The 24,338-nt window shown below is 45.8% G+C and overlaps 1 long non-coding RNA gene across 1 annotated transcript; it reads right to left on the minus strand.

Moving 5' to 3' along the window:
- Positions 1–607: 607 nt before the first annotated feature.
- Positions 608–17,248, minus strand: LOC120994213. Its single transcript, XR_005777362.1, has 4 exons — positions 17,103–17,248; positions 5,197–5,202; positions 1,110–1,112; positions 608–619 (listed from the first exon to the last, which is right to left on the minus strand). It is a non-coding gene; the product is annotated as an uncharacterized LOC120994213 (long non-coding RNA).
- Positions 17,249–24,338: the final 7,090 nt, after the last annotated feature.

A 24,338-nucleotide genomic window follows, 5' to 3' on the forward strand; every position in this document is an offset into this window, starting at 1 on the left:
GCACATCCCTTGCCTGGCGCATGTGCTGAATTTGGTGGTGCAGAAGTTCATTCGCAACTACCCCGACATGTCAGAGCTGCTGCATAAAGTGCGGGCCGTCTGTTCGCGCTTCCGGCGTTCACACCCTGCCGCTGCTCGCCTGTCTGCGCTACAGCGTAACTTCGGCCTTCCCGCTCACCGCCTCATATGCGACGTACCCACCAGGTGGAACTCCACCTTGCATATGCTGGACAGACTGTGCGAGCAGCAGCAGGCCATAGTGGAGTTTCAGCTGCAGCACGCACAGGTCAGTCGCACTGTGGATCAGACACACTTCACCACCAATGACTGGGCCTCCATGCGAGACCTGTGTGCCCTGTTGTGCTGTTTCGAGTACTCCACCAACATGGCCAGTGGCGATGACGCCGTTATCAGCGTTACAATACCACTTCTATGTCTCCTTGAGAAAACACTTAGGGCGATGATGGAAGAGGAGGAAGAGGGGTCATTTTTAGCACTTTCAGGCCAGTCTCTTCGAAGTTACTCAGAGGGAGGTTTTTTGCAACACCAGAGGCCAGGTACAAATGTGGCCAGACAGGGCCCACTACTGGAGGACGAGGAGGATGAAGCATGTTCACAGCTGGGTGGCACCCAAAGCAGCTCGGGCCCATCACTGGTGCGTGGCTGGTGGGAAACACAGGACGATGACGATACGCCTTCCACAGAGGACAGCAGAGTTGCCCACATTTTAACGTGTGCGGACTACTGGGTTGCCACCCTGCTGGATCCCCGGTACAAAGACAATGTGCCCACCTTACTTCCTATCACGCTCCAGTGTAGGAAGATGCGCGAGTACAAGCGCACGTTGGTAGACGCGCTACTGAGAGCATTCCCAAATGTCACAGGGGAACCAGTGGAAGCCCAAGGCGAAGGCAGAGGAGGAGCAAGAGGTCGCCAACGCAGCTGTGTCACGGCCAGCTCCTCTGAGGGCAGGGTTAGCATGGCAGAGATGTGGAAAAGTTTTGTCACCACGCCACAGCTAACTGCACCACCACCTGATACGGAACGTGTTAGCAGGAGGCAACATTTCACTAACATGGAACAGTACCTGTGCACACCCCTCCATGTACTGACTGATGGTTTAGCCCCATTCAACTTCTGGGTCTCCAAATTGTCCACAGCTAGCCTTTTATGCCTTGGAGGTGCTGGCCTGCCCGGCGGCCAGCGTTTTGTCTGAACGTGTATTCAGCACGGCAGGGGGCGTCATTACAGACAAACGCAGCCGCCTGTCTACAGCCAGTGGACAAGCTGACGTTCATAAAAATGAACCAGGCATGGATCCCACAGGACCTGTCCATCCCTTGTGCAGATTAGATATTAACTACCTCCCCTTAACAATATATTATTCTACTCCAGGGCACTTCCTCATTCAATACTATTTTTAATTTCATTTTACCATTATATTGCGGGGCAACCCAAAGTTGAATTAACCTCTCCTCTGTCTGGGTGCCGGGGCCTAAATGTGTGACAGTGGCCTGTTCCAGTGGTGGGTGACGTGAAGCTTGATTCTCTGCTATGACATGAAGACAGATTCTGTGCTGACATAAGGCCAGATTCTCTGTTACACGACCTCTCTCCTCTGCCTGGGTGCCTGGGCCTAAATGTGTGACAGTGGCCTGTTCCAGTGGTGGGTGACGTGAAGCCTGATTCTCTGCTATGGCATGAAGAGACTGATTCTCTGCTGACGTGAAGCCAGATTCTTTGCTATGGGACCTCTGTCCAATTGATATTGGGTCATTTTTATTTTTTTTTATTTTTATTTTAATTCATTTCCCTATCCACATTTGTTTGCAGGGGATTTACCTACATGTTGCTGCCTTTTGCAGCCCTCTAGCTCTTTCCTGGGCTGTTTTACAGCCTTTTTTGTGCCCAAAAGTTCGGGTCCCCATTGACTTCAATGGGGTTCGGGTTCTTGACGAAGTTCGGTTCCCGAACATTTCCGGGAAGTTCGGCCGAACTTCTCGAACATCCAGGTGTACGCTCAACTCTAGTTAGGGACTAGGGGCCCACCTTCTTCAGGGGCCCACTGGAGGATTGCCTCCTCCATCTGCACCGCCACGTCCGCCTCCACTGTGACCTCCACTTTCAGGCTCAAAATTGTTATGTCTTATATTGGCAAAGTAGAGAAGTATACTGGGCGCACCCAGCCATTGTAGTACTCCGGCGCAGTTTGTGCATTCTCTTTGCTATTTCCCAATGTTTTGGGGCCTCAACAAAACAAAAAAAAAAAATAATTGCCTGCACCGCCACATCCACCTCTTCCGCCTGCACCGCCACATCCGGCACCCAGACCCGAACCCGAACTTTGCCGGAAAAGTTTAAATTCGAGTTCGGTGTTCAGGCATTTAATAAAGCTTGTTGAAAGGCTGCAGGGCAGAAAGTGCGGTCCATCTGTGCGCGCTTTCATGTTTTCACCCTGCTGCTGCTCGCCTGTCTGCGCTGCAGCATAACTTCAGATTTCCCGCTCACCGCCTAATATGCGACGTGCCCACAAGGTGGAACTCCACCTTGCACATGCTGGAGAGACTGTGTGAGCAGCAGCAGGCGATAGTGGAGTTTCAACTGCAGCACGCACGGGTCAGTCACTCTGCGGAACAGCACTACTTCACCACCAAGGAGTGGGCTTCCATGTGGGACGTGTGTGTCGTGTTGCGCTGTTTGGAGTACTCCACCAACATGGCCAGTGCCGATGAAGCAGTCCTCAGCGTTACTATCCCACTTCTATGTCTCCTTGAAAAAATGCTTCAGGCGATGATGGAAGAGGATGTGGCAGAGGAGGAGGAAGAGGGATCATTTCTACGGTTATCAGGCCAGTCATTCACAAGTGGCTCGGAGGGTGGATTCCTGCACCAACAGAGGCCAGGTACACAACTGTCCAGCCACAGCACAGTTCTAGAGGATGATAAGGAGGAGGATGATGATGAGGAGGAACCGTGTTCACAGCAGGGTGGCACCCAAAGCAGCTCATGGGCATCACTGGAGCGTGTCTGGGGGGATACAGACGATACACCTCCCACAGAGGACAGCTTGTCATTGCCTCTGGGCAGTCTGGCACACATGAGCGACTACATGCTGCAGTGCCTGTGCAATGACCGCCGAGTTGCTTACATTCTAACCAGTGCTGATTACTGGGTGGCCACCCTGCTGGATCCCCGTTACAAGGACAACGTGCCGTCCTTAATTCAGTTACTGGAGCGGGATCAGAAGATGCACGAGTACTAGTGTTGAGCGAGCAGGCTCGGTCGAATACCAGTTCAGCTCGAGCATCGCTATGCTCGGCACATGGCGGTACTCGGCCGAGTACCGCATGTGCTCGAGCGCCATGCTCGAGTCTCCTTCCCACACGTTTCAAGGCTGCTAAGCAGCCAATAAACGGGCAGGTAAGTACTGCCCTCTCTGTAATGCTGTAGCCATGTTGGCTACTGGCATTACAGTGATTGGCTGGTCGGAACACCTCATCGGGTGCTATATAGCACCCGATGACACGTGTTCGGCTCATTCTAAGTCAGGGAGAGCTAAGGATAGGAAGGGACAGAGAGTTTAGGGAGTGTAATTGATTATTATAAGTGTACAAAAACGTTTCAAAGACCCAAAAGTCCTTGTAAGGACTATTGTATGTGACAGCAGTAATATATTTTTGTAGCGCAACCTGCGCTAAATTGCTCAGTGTTAGATAGAGCTGTACAAAGGAAGGGACAGACAGTGTAGGGAGTGTAGTAGGAAGATTTTTATACAAAAAACTTTTCAGAGACCCAAAAGTCCTTTTATGGACTATTGTCTGTGCCAGCAGCAATATATATTTTTAGCGCATCCTGCGCTAAATATCGTTGTTACAGGTTGCTGCGGACAGTTAAATTATCCACACCACATATCCTGTTTAAAGAGTGCGCATCCCTAAAATATCCCATTGACTTGAATGGAGCCATGGAATGTGATTTCCGGGCAATAATAGTACATGTTCTATCTTTCAACGGAACGGAAATACGGAAACGGAATGCATACGGAGTACATTAAGTTTTTTTTGCGGACCCATTGAAATGAATGATTCTGTATAGGGACCGTATACGGAACGCAAAAAACGGCCCGTAAACGGAAAAAAAAAAAAAAAAAAAAGGGTCATGTAAAAGAAGCCTAAGGACTATCCTATAGTTGTGTCTGGCAGCAATATATATTTTTAGCACAACCTGCTCTAAATAGCTTGCAATTGTTTGGCCCCTGCAGACAGCGACATTATCTATGCTACATCTCCTGTTTAACGTGTGCGCATCCCTAAAATATCAGTGACATCCAGTGCACTTTTTCCGTAGACGATGTCCCCTGTGGACAGTTAAATTATCCGCGCCACATCTCCTGTTTAAAGTGTGCGCATCCCTAAAATATCAGTGACATCCAATGCAGTTTTTCCGTAGACGGTGTCCACTGCGGACTGTTAAATTATCTGCGCCGGGGGGCGGAGCCTGCGCCTGTTCTGAATGGACGTCTGAAGCAGCTGCTCAGTCTGTAAAAATGCCCTGCTAGCCTGTTTTCTTTGCCTGTTCGGTCTCAAAATTGTGAAAATCGGAGGCTCAAAACCTGGAGACACTGGGGGCAATCCCAAATCTTCAACAAATTGCGGTGATATGGAGAAATGTATCAAAAAAGCTGCTTTAGCCTACGTGCACAGAAAAACTAAGATGGCGCCGTCCTCACCGCACACAGCCGCCTACAAATCAACAGAGAACCTGTCTGGAGCGCAGAGAGGCGAAGAAGATACTGACACCCTCCCAATTTCTCGCTCCTGAGAGACTCTGACCTCCACACTGGCATCTGCACCAGAACCCCTAAGTGAAGATATAGGGGCTATTAAGCAAGATATTCGCTACATAGGGAAAAGAGTAGAACTGCTCGAAGATTCCCAGACCGCTGTGCTGCAACATCAATCAGCAGTCACAGAAAAACTTCAAGCTGTACAAACACATCTCAACATGCTCTACACAGCAGTCGAAAACCTAGAAAATCGCGGCAGACGCAATAACTTGCGTTTTAGAGGTATACCGAAAACAGTCGCACCATGCAATATTCCCAATACTATAATGCAGATTTGTCTCACTATACTTGGTCCTGACTCTGCCCACGAAGTCCAGCTGGAGAGGGCGCATAGGGCCTTAGAACCCAAACCTGCACCTGAAATGCCTCCTAGAGATGTCATTTGTAAGTTTCTCAGCTTCCAAGTTAAAGAAGACGTCTTAAATAAATCAAGAGATTCCCAGCCTATCAAATTGGACGATCATAACATCTTGGTTTTTTAAGATCTAGCCCAATCCACCCTGAGGAAGAGAAATGCTCTTAAGCCGCTAATAAGTTGGCTGTAACAGTCCTACAGGCTCACCTGAGTCAGAGGACCGCTGGCTGGAGGTAGGAGTGGAGCCCAGTGGCAAAGACCGCAGGCAGGTAGTAGGTGCAGGAAGTCTGGCAGAGGCGTAGTCGGTAGGCAGGCGGTGGGTCAGAGCAGGCGGCAGTAAGCGTAGTCAGACAATCCGGATGGCAACGGTGGAAGCAGTTCAGTAGGTAGGGACAAGCAGAAGAGTAGTCGGTAGGCAATTCCTGGTCAGCAGTGGACTTTCAATAGTAACAAGAGCAGCAGATGAGGAGAAGCTTGATCAAGGCTCAGGAGCTCAATAATCAGCAAACTGGAGTGCAAGGGGCTGGACTTATATAGGGAAGTACCAGGTGTGGGGAATCAAGGGTAATGAGCAAGGCTTGGCAAGACTGAGGTTAACTAATAGGCTTCAGGGAGGAATGTCCAGAGAGGACGGTAGCCTAGTAAGCAGGGCTACCGCCTGGGATGTGGCTGGTCACGGGTTTGAATCCCGACATTGGCTAAGATAAATAAGAATACCTTACCGATGTTCCTTTCCCTTTGGACTGTCCTTTTATGAAGGAAAACGGCTTTCTCATCATTCTTGGATTTAGATAAGATCTACAGTCACCTGAAGATTAACCCACTAGACATTCTGGACTGGGACCCTATTCAGAATTTGTCAAGCCTTCCATCTCTACCAGCAATTGAACCTTGGGATAAGCAACTTACCCCTAAACAGCAGAGCGGAAGACGAGGAAACCAAAAATCTACCCCCAAGAGGCTACCGCTGGGATACTGATAGACTTCTGGGTAAACCCGAGTGTCTGATATGACTTCTCTCTGAGATATCTTATTTCCTAACGCTGTTTCGTTCACTACTATCTTATCTAAACAGCTCCCTGTCTCCTGACAACTTTTACTGATATGCTTTCTTTTTCACATCACCTCACCTGACCCTCTCCCTGTTTGCAGGGCTGAAGTATGTACTCTATACAAACCCCCCCTAAACTCTCTCAACTTTCTCCACTTCTTTCTTTCCCGCTTTTCTATTGCAGAATTCATTTACTGTATCCTATAACCTATTATGCTGGGATACTGTTGTTATTTGTTACTTCCCAGTTGTACAGTTCTTTGTTCAAATAACAAGTTTTTGGGTAGTACAGTCGATATATACACACCTGCCATAGCCCAAATTGCTAAAAAACCTCGGTTGGTAGACCTTTCCCCCTATCCTTTACTCATGAGTAGGGATGAGCGAACCCAAACTGTATAGTTCGGGTTCGTACCGAATTTTGGGGTACCCGAACATTTTCGTAAAAGTCCGGGTTCGGGTTCGGTGTTAGGCGCTTTCTTGGCGCTTTTTGAAAGGCTGCAAGGCAGCCAATCAACAAGCGTCATACTACTTTTCCCAAGAGGCCATCACAGCCTTGCCTACTATTGGAATGGCTGTGATTGGCCAGTGCAGCATGTGACCCAGCCTCTATATAAGCTTGGGTCACGTAGCGCTGCACGTCACTCTGCTGATACAAGCGTAGGGAGAGGTTGCAGTTGCGACGTTAGCGCGAGATTAGGCAGATTAACTCCTCCAAAAGACTTCATTCTGTGATCGATCTGCAGCTGTGGATCATTGAAGTGCTGATATTCAATTGCTCACTTTTTTTAGGGTGCCCAGAGCGTTTTTATATCACTTTTTTCTGGGGTGATCGGCGGCCATTCTGTGGCTTGTGGTGCGCCAGCACAAGCTACCACCAAGTGCATTTAACCATCAATAGTGTGGTTATTTTTTTGCTATATCCTACATCAGGGGCAAGCTGCCACCAAGTCCATTTAACCATCAATAGTGTGGTTATTTTTTGGCTATATCCTACATCAGGGGCAAGCTGCCACCAAGTCCATTTAACCATCAATAGTGTGGTTATTTTTTTGCTATATCCTACATCAGGGTCAAGCTTTCATCAAGTGCATTTAACCATCAATAGTGTGGTTATTTTTTGGCCATATACTACATCAGGGGCAAGTTGAGCCTGTCACCCAGCGCCTAAAAAATAGGCCTGACATTTATATTCCTCCAAATCTGTACTGTTTTAGCTGGTCAAGTTATTTTTAGTGACCGTAAAAGCACAGTTTTTGTTCTGGGTTGAAAAACAATTCCCAAATTTGCCATTCTCAAAATTAGTGGTTTCTGCTGTATCAGGCCTACTTTAAATCTATCCGTAAAAGGGTATATTAGATTCAAGGTGCTGATAGGGTCATTCTGAAAAACTTAACACACACGCTACAGTGCAGATACAAGTCTAATTCTGTGATTAAACGTATACCTGTCACACAGCGCCTAAAAAATAGGCCTCACATTTATATTCAGCTAAATCTGTCATTACTTGTGTGCCTGTATTAGTGTAATACGGTACCTAAATAGATAGCCATACAGTGTTAGGTGTCTGTAAAAAAAGGCCTGAATTTTAATTTAATACATTGGCACGAATAATATTTTTCTTATTGTGGTGAACGGTAACAATGAGCAAAACATCTAGTAAGGGACGCGTACGCAAACGTGGACATGGTCGTGGTGGTGTTAGTGGACCCTCTGGTGCTGGGAGAGGACGTGGCCGTTCTGCCACAGCCACACGTCCTAGTGTACCAACTACCTCAGGTCCCAGTAGCCGCCAGAATTTACAGGGATATTTGGTGGGGCCCAATGCCGTTCTAAGGATGGTAAGGCCTGAGCAGGTACAGGCATTAGTCAATTGGGTGGCCGACAGTGCATCCAGCACGTTCACATTATCTCCCACCCAGTCTTCTGCAGAAAGCGCACAGATGGCGCATGAAAACCAAGCCCATCAGTCTGTCACATCACCCCCATGCATATCAGGGAAACTGTCTGAGCCTCAAGTTATGCAGCAGTCTCTTATGCTGTTTGAAGACTCTGCTGCCAGGGTTTCCCAAGGGCATCCACCTAGCCCTTCCCCAGGGGTGGAAGAGATAGAATGCACTAATGCACAACCACTTATGTTTCCTGATGATGAGGACATGGGAATACCACCTCAGCACGTCTCTGATGATGACGAAACACAGGTGCCAACTGCTGCGTCTTTCTGCAGTGTGCAGACTGAACAGGAGGTCAGGGATCAAGACTGGGTGGAAGACGATGCAGGGGACGATGAGGTCCTAGACCCCACATGGAATGAAGGTCGTGCCACTGACTTTCACAGTTCGGAGGAAAAGGCAGTGGTGAGACCTAGCCAACAGCGTAGCAAAAGAGGGAGCAGTGGGCAAAAGCAGAACACCTGCCGCCAAGAGACTCCGCCTGCTACTGACCGCCGTTCCCTGGCATGGCACTTCTTCAAACAATGTGCTGACGACAAGACCCGAGTGGTTTGCACGCTGTGCCATCAGAGCCTGAAGCGAGGCATTAACGTTCTGAACCTTAACACAACCTGCATGACCAGGCACCTGCATGCAAAGCATGAACTGCAGTGGAGTAAACACCTTAAAAAAAGGAACTCACTCCGGCTCCCCCTGCTACCTCTTCTGCTGCTGCCGCCTCATACTCTTCTGCTGCTGCCGCCTCTGCCTCTTCCTCCGCCTCTGGAGGAACGTTGGCACCTGCCGCCCAGCAAACATGGGATGTACCACCAACACCACCACCTGCGTCACCAAGCATCTCAACCATGTCACACGGCAGCGTTCAGCTCTCCATCTCACAAACATTTGAGAGAAAGCGTAAATTCCCACCTAGCCACCCTCGATCCCTGGCCCTGAATGCCAGCATTTCTCAACTACTGGCCTATGAAATGCTGTTATTCAGGCTGGTGGACACAGACAGCTTCAAACAGCTCATGTCGCTTGCTGTCCCACAGTATGTTGTTCCCAGCCGGCACTACTTCTCCAAGAGAGCCGTGCCTTCCCTGCACAACCAAGTATCCGATAAAATCAAGTGTGCACTGCGCAACGCCATCTATGGCAAGGTCCACCTAACCACAGATACGTGGACCAGTAAGAACGGCCAGGGACGCTATATCTCTCTAACTGCACACTGGGTAAATGTAGTGGCGGCTGGGCCCCAGGCGGAGAGCTGTTTGGCGCACGTCCTTCCGCCGCCAAGGATCGCAGGGCAACATTCTTTGCCTCCTGTCTCCTCCTCCTCCTACTCAGCTTCCTCCTCCTCTTCTTCCACCTGCTCATCCAGTCAGCCACACACCTTCACCACCAACTTCAGCACAGCCCGGGGTAAACGTCAGCAGGTCGTTCTGAAACTCATATGTTTGGGGGACAGGCCCCACACCGCACAGGAGTTGTGGCGGGGTATAGAACAACAGACCGACGAGTGGTTGCTGCCGGTGAGCCTCAAGCCTGGCCTGGTGGTGTGCGATAATGGGCGAAATCTCGTTGCAGCTCTGGGACTAGCTGGTTTGACGCACATCCCTTGCCTGGCGCATGTGCTGAATTTGGTGGTGCAGAAGTTCATTCACAACTACCCCGACATGTCATAGCTGCTGCATAAAGTGCGGGCCGTCTGTTCGCGCTTCCGGCGTTCACACCCTGCCGCTGCTCGCCTGTCTGCGCTACAGCGTAACTTCGGCCTTCCCGCTCACCGCCTCATATGCGACGTGCCCACCAGGTGGAACTCCACCTTGCACATGCTGGACAGACTGTGCGAGCAGCAGCAGGCCATAGTGGAGTTTCAGCTGCAGCACGCACGGGTCAGTCGCACTGCGAAACAGCACCACTACACCATCAATGACTGGGCCTCCATGAGAGACTTGTGTGCCCTGTTGCGCTGTTTCGAGTACTCCACCAACATGGCCAGTGGCGATGACGCCGTTATCAGCATTACAATACCACTTCTATGTCTCCTTGAGAAAACACTTAGGGCGATGATGGAAGAGGAGGTGGCCCAGGAGGAAGAGGAGGAAGAGTGGTCATTTTTAGCACTTTCAGGCCAGTCTCTTCGAAGTGACTCAGAGGGAGGTTTTTTGCAACAGCAGAGGCCAGGTACAAATGTGGCCAGACAGGGCCCACTACTGGAGGACGAGGAGGACGAGGATGAGGAAGAGGTGGAGGTGGAGGAGGATGAGGATGAAGCAGGTTCACAGCGGGCTGGCACCCAACGCAGCTCGGGCCCATCACTGGTGCGTGGCTGGGGGGAAACACAGGACGATGACGATACGCCTCCCACAGAGGACAGCTTGTCCTTACCTCTGGGCAGCCTGGCACACATGAGCGACTACATGCGGCAGTGCCTGCGCAACGACAGCAGAGTTGCCCACATTTTAACGTGTGCGGACTACTCGGTTGCCACCCTGCTGGATCCCCGGTACAAAGACAGTGTGCCCACCTTACTTCCTACACTGGAGCGTGATAGGAAGATGCGCGAGTACAAGCGCACGTTCGTAGACGCGCTACTGAGAGCATTCCCAAATGTCACAGGGGAACCAGTGGAAGCCCAAGTCGAAGGCAGAGGAGGAGCAAGAGGTCGCCAACGCAGCTGTGTCACGGCCAGCTCCTCTGAGGGCAGGGTTAGCATGGCAGAGATGTGGAAAAGTTTTGTCACCACGCCACAGCTAACTGCACCACCACCTGATATGGAACGTGTTAGCAGGAGGCAACATTTCAATAACATGGTGGAACAGTACCTGTGCACACCCCTCCACGTACTGACTGATGGTTCAGCCCCATTCAACTTCTGGGTCTCCAAATTGTCCACGTGTCCAGAGCTAGCCTTTTATGCCTTGGAGGTGCTGGCCTGCCCGGCTGCCAGCGTTTTGTCTAAACGTGTATTCAGCACGGCAGGGGGCGTCATTACAGACAAACGCAGCCGCCTGTCTACAGCCAATGTGGACAAGCTGACGTTTATAAAAATGAACCAGGCATGGATTCCACAGGACCTGTCCATCCCTTGTGCAAATTAGACATTAACTACCTCCCCTTAACAATATATTATTGTACTCCAGGGCACTTCCTCATTCAATCCTATTTTTATTTTCATTTTACCATTATATTGCGGGGAAACCCAAAGTTGAATGAACCTCTCCTCTGTCTGGGTGCCGGGGCCTAAATGTGTGACAGTGGCCTGTTCCAGTGGTGAGTGACGTGAAGCCTGATTCTCTGCTATGACATGAAGACTGATTCTGTGCTGACATGAAGCCAGATTCTCTGTTACGGGACCTCTCTCCTCTGTCTGGGTGCCGGGGCCTAAATATGTGACAGTGGCCTGTTCCAGTGGTGGGTGACGTGAAGCCTGATTCTCTGCTATGAAATTAAAACTGATTTTCTGCTGACATGAAGCCAGATTCTCTGTTACGGGACCTCTCTCCTCTGTCTGGGTGCCGGGGCCTAAATATGTGACAGTGGCCTGTTCCAGTGGTGGGTGACGTGAAGCCTGATTCTCTGCTATGACATGAAGACTGATTCTCTGCTGACATGAAGCCAGATTCTCTGTTACGCGACCTCTCTCCTCTGCCTGGGTGCCTGGGCCTAAATATGTGACAGTGGCCTGTTCCAGTGGTGGGTGACGTGAAGCCTGATTCTCTGCTATGACATGAAGACTGATTCTCTGCTGACATGAAGCCAGATTCTCTGTTACGGGACCTCTCTCCTCTGTCTGGGTGCCGGGGCCTAAATATTTGACAGTGGCCTGTTCCATTGGTGGTTGACGTGAAGCCTGATTCTCTGCTATGACATGAAGACTGATTTTCTGCTGACATGAAGCCAGATTCTCTGTTACGGGACCTCTCTCCTCTGTCTGGGTGCCGGGGCCTAAATATGTGACAGTGGCCTGTTCCAGTGGTGGGTGACGTGAAGCCTGCTTCTCTGCTATGACATCAAGACTGATTCTGTGCTGACATGAAGCCAGATTCTCTGTTACGGGACCTCTCTCCTCTGTCTGGGTGCCGGGGCCTAAATATGTGACAGTGGCCTGTTCCAGTGGTGGGTGACGTGAAGCCTGATTCTCTGCTATGACATGAAGACTGATTCTCTGCTGCCATGAAGCCAGATTATCTGTTACGGGACCTCTCTCCTCTGTCTGGGTGCCGGGGCCTAAATATGTGACAGTGGCCTGTTCCAGTGGTGGGTGACGTGAAGCCTGATTCTCTGCTATGACATGAAGACTGATTCTCTGCTGACATGAAGCCAGATTCTCTGCTATGGCATGAAGAGACTGATTCTCTGCTGACGTGAAGCCAGATTCTCTGCTATGGGACCTCTGTCCAATTGATATTGGTTCATTTTTATTTTTTTTATTTTTATTTTAATTCATTTCCCTATCCACATTTGTTTGCAGGGGATTTACCTACATGTTGCTGCCTTTTGCAGCCCTCTAGCTCTTTCCTGGGCTGTTTTACAGCCTTTTTAGTTCCGAAAAGTTCGGGTCCCCATTGATTTCAATGGGGTTCGGGTTCGGGACGAAGTTCTTTTCGGGTTCGGATCCCGAACATTTCCGGGAAGTTCGGCCGAACTTCTCGAACCCAAACATCCAGGTGTTCGCTTAACTCTACTCATGAGCCATGGTGGTCCCACAAAACTCCTATATGTCCCATTTACTAAACTCAAATATGGCAGAACTTAAGGTGGTGACATATAATGTGAGGGGTTTTAACGCACCATCTAAAAGGTGTCAAATTTTATCATATTTAAAGCGCCTCAATATCTTGATTCTCCTGTTACGGGAAACCCATTTTAAATTTAATAAATTCCATAACATGTCTCATTTTCACTACCCCTTGTGGTTTCACTGTGGCTCAAATTCCTCAGCATCCAGAGGAGTGAGTGTTGGATTCGGAAGAGTTAAACCTTTCCAGTACCTCTCTCATATCCAAGATGCGGAAGGGCGATATATACTCTTGAAGGGTGCCATTTCAAATCAAGTATATACCATTATCAACATTTATGCCCCTAATAACAATCACAAAAACTGGTTTAATGAATTATTCCCAATCATTGACACTTTTAAGGAAGGAGTAGTTATTACTGGCGGTGATTTTAATCTAACATTAAACCCTTTCCTGGACTCATCGTCCCAAAAATCTGCCATATCATTCAAAACGCTCAGCTATAGAAAAAAACAGCTCCACAATCTTTGCCTTACAGATGTCTGGAGGACCTTTAACCCCCTAGCCAAAGATTACACCTTTTTCTCAAGTGTACATGGCTCATACCGTAGACTGGATCTTATATTAATCTCCAATGAACACCTTAATTTATGTTCTAAAGCAAAAATGGACTCTATCCATTTCTCTGACCATTCTCCGGTGTTGGTCTCCATCTCTACTCCACAGATACCTCCTAAATCCTTCAACTGGAGACTCAACGAACAGTTGTTCTCCTCCCAAGACTACATTCAATACATCCAAAAAAAACTTGAAGAATTCTTCACCCTAAACACCCACCCCAAGACCTCCCCTCAGGTGCTTTGGGATGCCCACAAGGCATATATTGGGGGCCATTTCATTAGCCTAGGGACACAACTTAAAAGGAAAAACAAGGCCCGTATGGATGATCTCCTCGCTGAAATTAAAAAACTGGAGTCCCTACATAAAAAATCTCTCCTGGAGCAGCATTTCTCTCGTCTAGGAGAACTTAGAGCGGAACTAAAAAAATATCTCAAGTCCCAGACATCTAAATTTTTTCTACACTCCCAATACAAATTCTTTGCTCGTGGAGATAAGGTCTCCAAATTTAGGATGAATAAGATCAAAAAAAGGAAAGCAAAAAGCTACATCCACAAAATCATTAGGACTGATGGCTCTCAAGCCTTCACGACCAAGGATATAGCCCAGCAGTTCCACAAATATTACCAATCCCTTTACAACATTCCCTCGGCAGAGAGAGATGTAGGCTCCTCTCAACACCCTGACCCTATAAACCAATTTTTAGACAATCTCAATATCCCTAAGCTAGGAGACCAAAAGAAAGAATACCTACACTCCCCTTTCCGGATAGATGAATTATCCTCCGCTATAAAAAATCTGCCTAAAGGCAAAGCTCCGGAACCAGATGGCCTTCCGACGATCTATTACAAAACATTCAGTAAATCCCTTATCCCTCACCTGAACAATGTTTGTAATTTATCACTACAAGGCGTGCCCTTATCCCCAGATATGACAAAAGCCCATATATCTATCATACCCAAAGAGGTAAAAGACCCGGCCCAATTCACTAACTATCGCCCTATCTCACTCCTAAATTTAGATTTAAAACTCCTTGCAAAAATGATGACAAACCACCTTGCTCCCCTCCTTCCAAAACTGATCCATAAAGACCAAACTGGCTTTGTACTAGGAAGAGAGGGGAAGGATAACTCTGCCAGATTGGTGAATGCCATGTTCCATGCCAAAAAATTTGCCCACCACCTAGTCCTTCTCAGCACAGATGCTGAGAAGGCATTTGATAGGGTCAGATGGACATTTATGTCTTTAACTTTAGAAAAATTTGGCCTTCCCCAAGACTTTATACAAGCGATTTTTTTCTATGTACCATAATGCATCTGCCTCAGTTATGATAAACAGCACTTTTTCCCCTCCTTTTTCCATAAAAAACGGTACAAGGCAGGGCTGCCCTCTCTCGCCATTATTATTTGTGATGGTGATGGAGCCGCTCTTGCAATCGATTAGACAAGAAGGTAAAATACAGGGTGTAAAAATGGGGGGTCAGGATCACAAGGTAGCAGCATTTACTGATGACCTTATGGTCTTAACTACTAATCCAGAGACGTCATTGCCCCTTATATATAACATGTTAGAAGCATTTGGAACCTTATCTAACTTTAAGATAAACGTCAAAAAATCTAATATTCTTTCTATGGGATTGAAGCCCTCTAATAAAGCATATCTAGCCAAACAATCTCCATTCAATTGGGATGCCCCCTTTCTATCCTTCCTTGGCATGAAATTAACTCCAGACTTATCCAACCTATTCAACTTTAACTACGCCCCTCTCCTCATCTCGCTGACCGAACAATTGACCAACCTTCATTCTCCAACATTATCATGGCTCGGGCGCAAAAATATGGTGATGTCCTTGGTTTTACCCAGACTGAACTATCTACAAGTGCTACCCCTTCCCATACCTAAAAAATATTACGAAACCTTAATCAAACAAATTAGGTGTTTTATCTGGAATGGGAAAAAAACAAGGATTGCCCTTTCACAACTCCAAAAACCTGAAACCTATGGAGGCATAGGTTTACCAGACCCCCTCGCAAATTCGAATAATACATCTGTTATGTCGCTGTACATGTTGTGGGACTATTTGTGCACTTCTAGTAATTATTTCTTGGCTGCAAATATGAGCTGAAGGTTTTTCAGGTTCGCCTGCCATTAAAATGAATGGGACTTGTCGCGAACTTGCGGTTTGCGAACATTTGATCGTGTTAGCGCGATCGCGTTCGCGAACTGTCCCGGCAGATGTTCGTCCATCACTACTCTGCAGTCTGGTTGTGGCGTCTGACTTTTGTGCCTAACTCTGGAGTTAGCTTTCCTTGGCTTCAGGCTAAACTTATGCCGACCTGACTGCACTGCTCTCAACTGCTGCACTTACTGACTATACTGAATGACTGGCTCACTCCTCTCACTGTCTCCATCTACTTACTTACTTACTGCTTTGCACCTCCTATAACATGTAGTGCCAGCATTACCTAGGGGTGACTGGATGTGTTCACATGCAAGGTGTAAACAGCTTGTTAGAAGGAATTACAGCAATATACATACAGCTTATAAAATGACATTCTGCAAATACCCTAAATATATACCAGGCCCCATTACTATTACAGAGTGGGGCACTGCATCTGTATTAGAGTGATGGCCCACTCCTGCACCTGCTTCACTCACTGGTCCTGGGCTTTTGTATCTGGTGGTGCAAACCTGCCTCCCGCTTTTCCCTTCCCATTTGGGCTGGCCACTTGGCTTGCTGTGTCCCTCCACGCAATTTGTGACTTGTTTTCCAGCAAGACCATTCCTCCTCTACCCATAGGGCAAGGGCATGCCCCCCTATGGCTCTTAAATGGCCAGCCTGAACACACCCTAATCTTTAAGTACTTGAGGCATTTTCCCTAGTGGGAAGGTGCCTGAGTAATAGGTTCCATAGCTAGCTACGTTCCTGCAAAGATATGCTGTCTCTATTGTCAACCTATGCACCGGCTATCTGTAATTTACTGGATTCTGACCCTCTGCTGCCTCACCTGTGCCTGAACTCTGTATTGACCCATTCCTACCTACCATGACCGTGGCCCATTCTCCATACAGCATGTACTTCACCATTCCTGACCTCGGCCTGTCCCTGACTAGATTTTGCCCGACCCCTCGGTGCTTTGCATCAGTGTCTCTTCACCGCTCCAGAAGTTACAGGGGTCAAAGGGAAAATACCAGGGAACTGCCAGGATAACGCCCTTAGGAGAAGCCGCAAGTCAAATCTATTGATTGACACACCCACTGCTGTACCAATTCGTTTCTGCTGGGGCAGTATATTGTGCTGCATTGTTATAATTGGTTTTGCTGCAGAACCAAATACCTGAGTGTGGCACAAAATACTGCCCCAGTAGTTTCCCATTGTGCTGCATAATATGCTGCTCTTCTATTGTAGTCCCTGCCTATGTCAGCTAGCCTCACCTACTTGCCTACCCTGCCCACTTATCTTGGCCCCACACTTTCTGTCTATCTGGACTGCCTACAACATGGGGCAACTTTTTTTTTTCACGGCAACTTTAAATTCCCAGGCCATCCCTGACCAGCAGAATTGTGATCACACCTCTGGAGTATAATACAGGATGTAACTCAGGATCAGTACAGGATAAGTAATGTAATGTATGTACACAGTGAATCCACCAGCAGAATAGTGAGTGCAGCTCTGGAGTATAATACAGGATGTAATTTAGGATCAGTACAGGATAAGTAATGTAATGTATGTACACAGTGACTGCACCAGTAGAATAGTGAGCACAGCTCTGGAGTATAATACAGGATGTAACTCAGGATCAGTACAGGATAAGTAATGTATGTACACAGTGACTGCACCAGCAGAATAGTGAGTTCAGCTCTGGAGTATAATACAGGATGTAACTCAGGATCAGTACAGGATAAGTAATGTATGTACACAGTGACTGCACCAGCAGAATAGTGAGTTCAGCTCTGGAGTATAATACAGGATGTAACTCAGGATCAGTACAGGATAAGTAATGTATGTACACAGTGACTGCACCAGCAGAATAGTGAGTGCAGCTCTGGAGTATAATACAGGATGTAACTCAGGATCAGTACAGGATAAGTAAGGCACATTTGCTCGCAGAGAAGCCATCACAGCCATCTTGATTGAAATAGTCTGAGAAACAGTAGACTTTTTTCTTAATACATGTTTTTTTTTTGCTTATTCTTCACAGAAAAATAGAGATTCTGACACATGGAAATCACCTGTCCATAAGGATATAGCTGATCGCACCAGTGCTCTCTGCCATGTGGGAGATGTCACTAGTCTGAAAAAAAAATGAGAATTCTTTTTTTATGATTTCAATTTTCCTAAGGGAGTAGACGGCAGATCTATAAATCTCGGTTTCTCCTTATATTATATTAAATCAAATCAAGTATAAGGATGAAACGTTATTCAAAGTCAGTGAGTATGAAGAAGGAGATTTTAAGACTGATGATGGTTTCTTATAAATAACTTCACTGCATTGTTATCAAGATTCAACAATTCTGGAGACTTCTTGATTTTTTAATCTCAAAAGGAAGATTTTCTCTAATTATAGATGTAGCCGAGCTAAAATTGATTCTGATAACACATGGCACAGTGTGATTTTTGGTTATTTTGTGACCAAGGCCATTGAAATCCATTGAAAAGTTAGTTATCTTTTTCGTGCCATTCTTTACTTAACGCGTTAACCATCAAGTTTAATGATGCATCTGTACCTCTTGTTTTCGTCTAGGGTAAGTCAATAAACGCGATACCCAAACTATTATACTGTCAGAACTGGGATTCCCTCTATTAGCCAGATAAGGACTGGAAAAGTCTGTAAGATTCGATACTTCTTGGCGCAAAACCGTGCCATCTGGATGAAGAGGACACAGGCTTGTAGACTTGAAAAAGGAGTGTATTTACTCCGAAACGCGTTGTCATCTACATCTCAATAAAAAGGAATAATCTTCAATACATTGAGGTTGAGTTTTTGCGCCAAAAAGTATCAAATCTTTCCGACTTTTCCAGTCCTTATCTCTCTATTGTTCACTTTATCATTCGATAAGTGAACGATACTGGCAGCACCGACCATTTGCCTTCACGAATGTTGTGCCTGCGTATGCACAACAGGTAAAGGTGAGCCTAGTTTATTGCTTTCAACCTATTTTTATTTTTTTTAACTACTACCCTATGAGCGCTACTCCCTCTTTTTTTGCTGCATATGGTCTATTAGCCAGGGAAGAGCTATAAAAGGTGAAGTCTTGATCTATGAAATCAATGAGTTTACTTAGAATCGACCAGTTCCCCCAGGTGCTGAATTCTGATCTATAACCTTAGTATCTAGAAAGAGGAAAGATGTTGTCCTCCAACTATAACCGAGAAACTTGTGGAAGGCCAAGGTTTCACTCATCATTGTGATGAGTGGATCAGATCTAGGTGTATTGTATTGAGTTTTCTTAAAACAAATTATGACCCCCTTTTGCCCAAATGTGGTAGGACTTACATAGGATCACATCAACTTCATGATGGTTGCCTTAAAGAGCTTGTCCTAACTGGCCACCCCCTGACCATAGGTTTTATTATGGCAGATACAGGTCTTAAACAAGAGTCTCCCACTTACAGTAGATCTCTTTTGTTAGCCAGACTGGAGAGATGCTGGAAGAAATATAATACTTTACCCCCCTGCAACTGGAATCACTTACAGGGCTGAGATGAGAGATAAGTGGTACTGTTGATCACGAATATTCAAATTTCGAATTTTTATCGCGAATATAGGTAATTCGAAAATTCGCAAATATTTAGAATATAGTGATATATATATTCGTAATTTCTAATCGAGATTTTTTTCGCAAATTTTTCAATTGCCGAGTAAAAACCTGATTCCTCCCTGCTTCTTGCTTGTGGGCCAATGACTCATTGGCCCACAAGCAAGAAGCAGGGAGGAATCATGACTTTAAATGGGAAAATCTATGAATATTCTAAAAAACTAATATAAAGCACTATACTGAATATATTCGTTTTTTCGAATATTCGTAATTTTCTAAAACAAGAATATATAGCAATATAGCGAATATGCGAAAAAAAACAAATGTAGAGCAATTTATCTAATATAGTGCTATAATCTTCTTTGTCTAATAGTTGTAATTTTTTTCTCTTCTGAAGTTCAGATTGGAAAAAAATGTCAACTATTGAAAAAAAGATTATAGCACTATATTAGCTAAATTGCTCTATATTAGTTTTTTTTTCGAATATTTGCTATATTGCTATATATTCTTGTTTTAGAATATTATGAATTTTTTGAAAAAACAAATATATTAGTTTTTTCGAATATTCGTAATATTCTAAAACAAGAATATATAGCAATATAGCAAATATTCGAAAAACAAAACGAATATAGAGCAATTTTGCTAAGATAGTGCTATAATCTTCTTTGTCTAATAGTTGTAATTTTTTTCTCTTCTGAAGTTCATATTGAAAAAAATTACAACTATAAAAAAAAAAGATTATAGCACTATATTAGCTAAATTGCTCTAAATTAGTTTTTTTCTAATATTGGCTGTATTGCTATATATTCTTGTTTTAGAATATTACGAATATTCGAAAAAACAAATATATTCGATATAGTGCTATGACTCATTGGCCCACAAGCAAGAAGCAGGGAGGAATCATGTTTTTGCTTGGCAATTGAAAAATTTGCGATAAAAATTAGCATTATGAAAATTCGCAATAAAAAAATCTCGAATATTCGAGATTACGAATATATATCCCTACATTCTAAATATTTGCAAATTTTTGAATTACCTATTATCGCGATAAAATCCCTTGTCGATTTTTCAAGTAAAAAAAATCGTAGAATATAACGAATATTCGAATTTGCAAATATTCGCTGAATATTCTACAAAATATTCTCGAAATATCGCAAATTCGAATATGACTACTGCCGCTTATCACTAATAAGTGGAATAAGTGGCAGAGGTATATATTAGGGAGTTGTGGGAAAGTGGACAGGGGCAAATAAATGAATGATAATATAACCAACAGTATATACTATATGTAGGGGGTCTGGTGTGAGCTTTAAATATATTTAGGGGTATGATGCCTATCTTTAGAAGGTCTGGCCAGAGATCTGGTCTGGAGTCAGCTCCTGCCACCTAATTGTGGACCAGACAGTTAAAGCCTGAGCAGGTAAATAAATCAACAGACGTCAGGTATGTATCTGACTCAGAAATGTTCTCATTAATCTATTCCACCAATTACTACCAATCTAAATAAATTTCCATTTCCCAAGTTGGTGTTGGAGAGGATCTACTTTATCTGCCTTGAACCTTCTCTGCTTCTAATGATGAATGTTAAATTGACCTACAGTATTAATCACACAAGAACCATCAATCCGAATCTCCCTGATTAACTGTCTTCCAGGAGAACTTCTTCAAGAAACACTTTTGGTCATCTCAAAACCATGTCTAATTCTACCTATGTCAATGACTGGGCAGTGATTGCAAAGGCGTCTCTTATTCCACCAGCTTTTTTTTGCCTTTGTGTCTTCTTGTACACTATGGGTGTCATCTTGAAGGTCTATGTCACCACACCTAACATTCGAGAGAGTGCTCGATACATCTTATTTGCCTACATGCTTATTAATGATACATTATATCTGACAGTGGACTTGTTCTTAATAGTGTGCTCCTTTTTTGCAGTAAATTTCCTTCTACCCATGTGCTACGTTTTACTTTCCCTTGGATTATCAACATTTTTAGTGACCCCTTGCATCTTGGCTGCCATGTCCCTGGAACGTTACATATCTGTTTGCTTCCCATTAAGACATATTGAACTGTGTACAAGATCACGATCTCACGCCACCGTCTTTATCATATGGGGGGGAATGTTGGTCCCTAATTTTGTGGATTTCATTTCACTCATGAGATCGGTACAGACAGATTTCTTCCGCCTTTTTATTGTGTGTAACGTGCACTTATTTGACATTTCCAAAGGGTCAAAGTTACTTTGGGTCATCACGCCCATCCTCACCTTAGTTCTGGTGGGGTTAATCATTCTGTATACATATGTCCACATCATGATAGTGGCCTTGAAGATGGGCTCTGAGAAGTCATCAGCCTCTAAGGCTGCTAGAACTGTCATGCTCCACGCGTTTCACTTACTTCTATGTATGTCTGCTTTGACATCGCCCTATACCGACAAGTCAGAGGATTGGCAGTATTTCAATCGTTTTTTGCATGCCCTTTCCCTTACCTACATTCCTAGATTAATCAGCCCTTTAATATATGGGTTCAGAGATGAGATTCTTCGTAAAGGCATTAAGAGGGCGCTAGGATGCAGACATCGTTGACTGTAATGCTATAATCTAAATCTATTCATTTACTTGATATATTGTGCTGCAAGATGCCCCCATCTACATCCAAATTATCTTCTGGTTAACTTTCATCTTTTTTAGCAGTCAGAGTGTTGTGTGAAAATCCGTTGTGACTTTCCCAAGAAAAAACACTTTAATTTGTTATATAATTGAAGGCTTAAATTCACATATGGGCAAGGTTTAGCCCCTCACCTTTTTAGTGATGGCCATTTTTTGGAACACCACTACCAGTTTTCAAAATAGAGGCATCATTGTAACAGGTAGTATGCCTTAATTAATAGGGTTGATTGTGCTAACAGCTGCTATTTAAATAATCAAATTCTGTCTGCCTGCAGCCACCACTAGGGGGACCTTAGGAGCTTACTACATATAATTATAATGTACATTTTGCTCAATAATAACACAATATGCAGTGAACTCCTAAGCTCCCAGTAGTGGAGGCTGGAGGGAGCAAGAAGGAAATGGCATCATGATGCTTTGTGTGTTCTGGTCTTTAGCTGAGATGGAGACCTTAGTTAAACGACAATTCCAAATTATAAAGTGATTACTAGGATACATTTCATTAATGGTGGGGAAGGGCAGAAGACTGGCGGGACAGTTTTATGTGACAACCCCTGCTGTGAACTATACCGACACCTCAAGCTGGGGATATACAACTTGCCGACCCAAATTGAGGGCCCAAACTGCAATTTGTAAAAATGTCATATTGGCGGTTTGAATTGGTATTGTAGTAGTGTATGTGGGGAGCGGCGAAGAGGGTCCTGACCAAATTGCCGACCCCACTAGCACCAAGGCTGTGAGCAAATACCCAATCTCCGCCAATAACTCGCTCCGCTTCATTTACTGGGCAGGGCTCTGTTATGTGCTGATTTTGTGCTTTGCTCATAATTGTTGCTCTTTTGGATATCTTTTTGTGTTGGTGCTCGCTGGAACCTGGTCTGGTTAGGAGGGAAAGGGGGGCCTGAACACAGGCGGGTTTAGGTATACCCCGCCCGGATCGGTTTGGTAAAATCAATGCTGGTGTGTATATACAACCCTATTTCTAATTGTCTATAAAATCAGCTGGATAACCAGTGGTCGACCCCGGTGCGGGGCTGTCTGTGCTGGGGGGGTGATAGTGACATCTCGGCCGCTTTTGGGGTACTCTCTCTCCCCTTAATACCCTCTCACTTCTTATATTTGGCCCACCTCTGCAGGCAAGATCTGAGATAATATGCCTCCTAAATATAATAGGAGATCTGTGGGAATAGGATCCCCTAAGGCGGGCGACGGAAACAGTCCACAGGCGAGAATGGACAAGTACTTGAAATCGCCCCCACCCAAACACAGAGGGGGGAAGAGAATGCCGGAGCCGGCGGAGGTACAGGTGGATCCGCCGATGCAGTTAGAACAACATATGCGACCCGACAGGGGTAGACTTGACATTATAGACAACAAGCTGGCGGACATACTGACGCTTGTTCAGACCACCAACCAATCGGTTTCAGATATTTCCACCACGGTAAAGACATTACAGGTGGAACTAACTCTTATTAGAGACGACATGAATAAAATGAGGGCCAATATTGGGTATGTGGAAACTGGTTTATTGGAGGTTCAAACAGAACAGCGTCAGACGACTACAAAAATAGACGACTTCGAGAAAGAAAATAAACGCATTAACGCGAGACTAACAGATATGGAGGATAGAGCACGTCGTAATAACCTGAGGATAGTGGGTTTCCCAGAGGGCGTGGAGGGGGGGAACCCTGTCGAGTTTATGCAAAAGTGGCTGACCGATACGTTGGGAACTTGCGGGGACAACCCCGCGCTTCGGGTGGAGAGAGCACACAGAATCCCCGGAAAAAAACCTCCACCGGGTGGCCCCCCTCGACCCCTCTTAATTAGACTACTTTCCTCTAGTGATAGAGACTGGGTGCTTCGGCGTAAGAGGGAATTAAAAGAGATTGCCCTCAACGGGCATTGGCTACAAATATACCCTGACTACTCCAGGGACACCCAAAATAAGCGTAGGGAATATTTTGACATCAAGAAAAGACTACGAGATGGTAATATTAAATACTCCATGTTATACCCTGCCAAGTTAAGAGTGGTCTATAGGGATACTGCAATGTTCTTCCACTCACCCAGAGAAGCCCTAGAATGGTTAGATACGGTTAGGGATTAGATATTATGATTTTGATCTATGTGGCGGGAGGTGGGCCTGAGGTAGGCGGGGGGGTCACGGGGGGCGCCCCATGGACGGATGGGCGAAATGTGAGAGGTTGACAGGATGCTTCGCATCAGTGAACCAGTAGGGGGATACGCGGGGGTGGGGGAGAGGGGAGGGGGGGTGGTCGAGGTGGGGTGGGGTCCCGGGGTTTGGAGGGGGTGCGATCTGGCCTGGGTGCGGCTGCCAGTGGGGGGCGGCGGACGACTCCTCTA

Source organism: Bufo bufo, chromosome 3 (assembly GCF_905171765.1).
Source record: "Bufo bufo chromosome 3, aBufBuf1.1, whole genome shotgun sequence".
Classification (NCBI taxonomy): domain Eukaryota; kingdom Metazoa; phylum Chordata; class Amphibia; order Anura; family Bufonidae; genus Bufo; species Bufo bufo.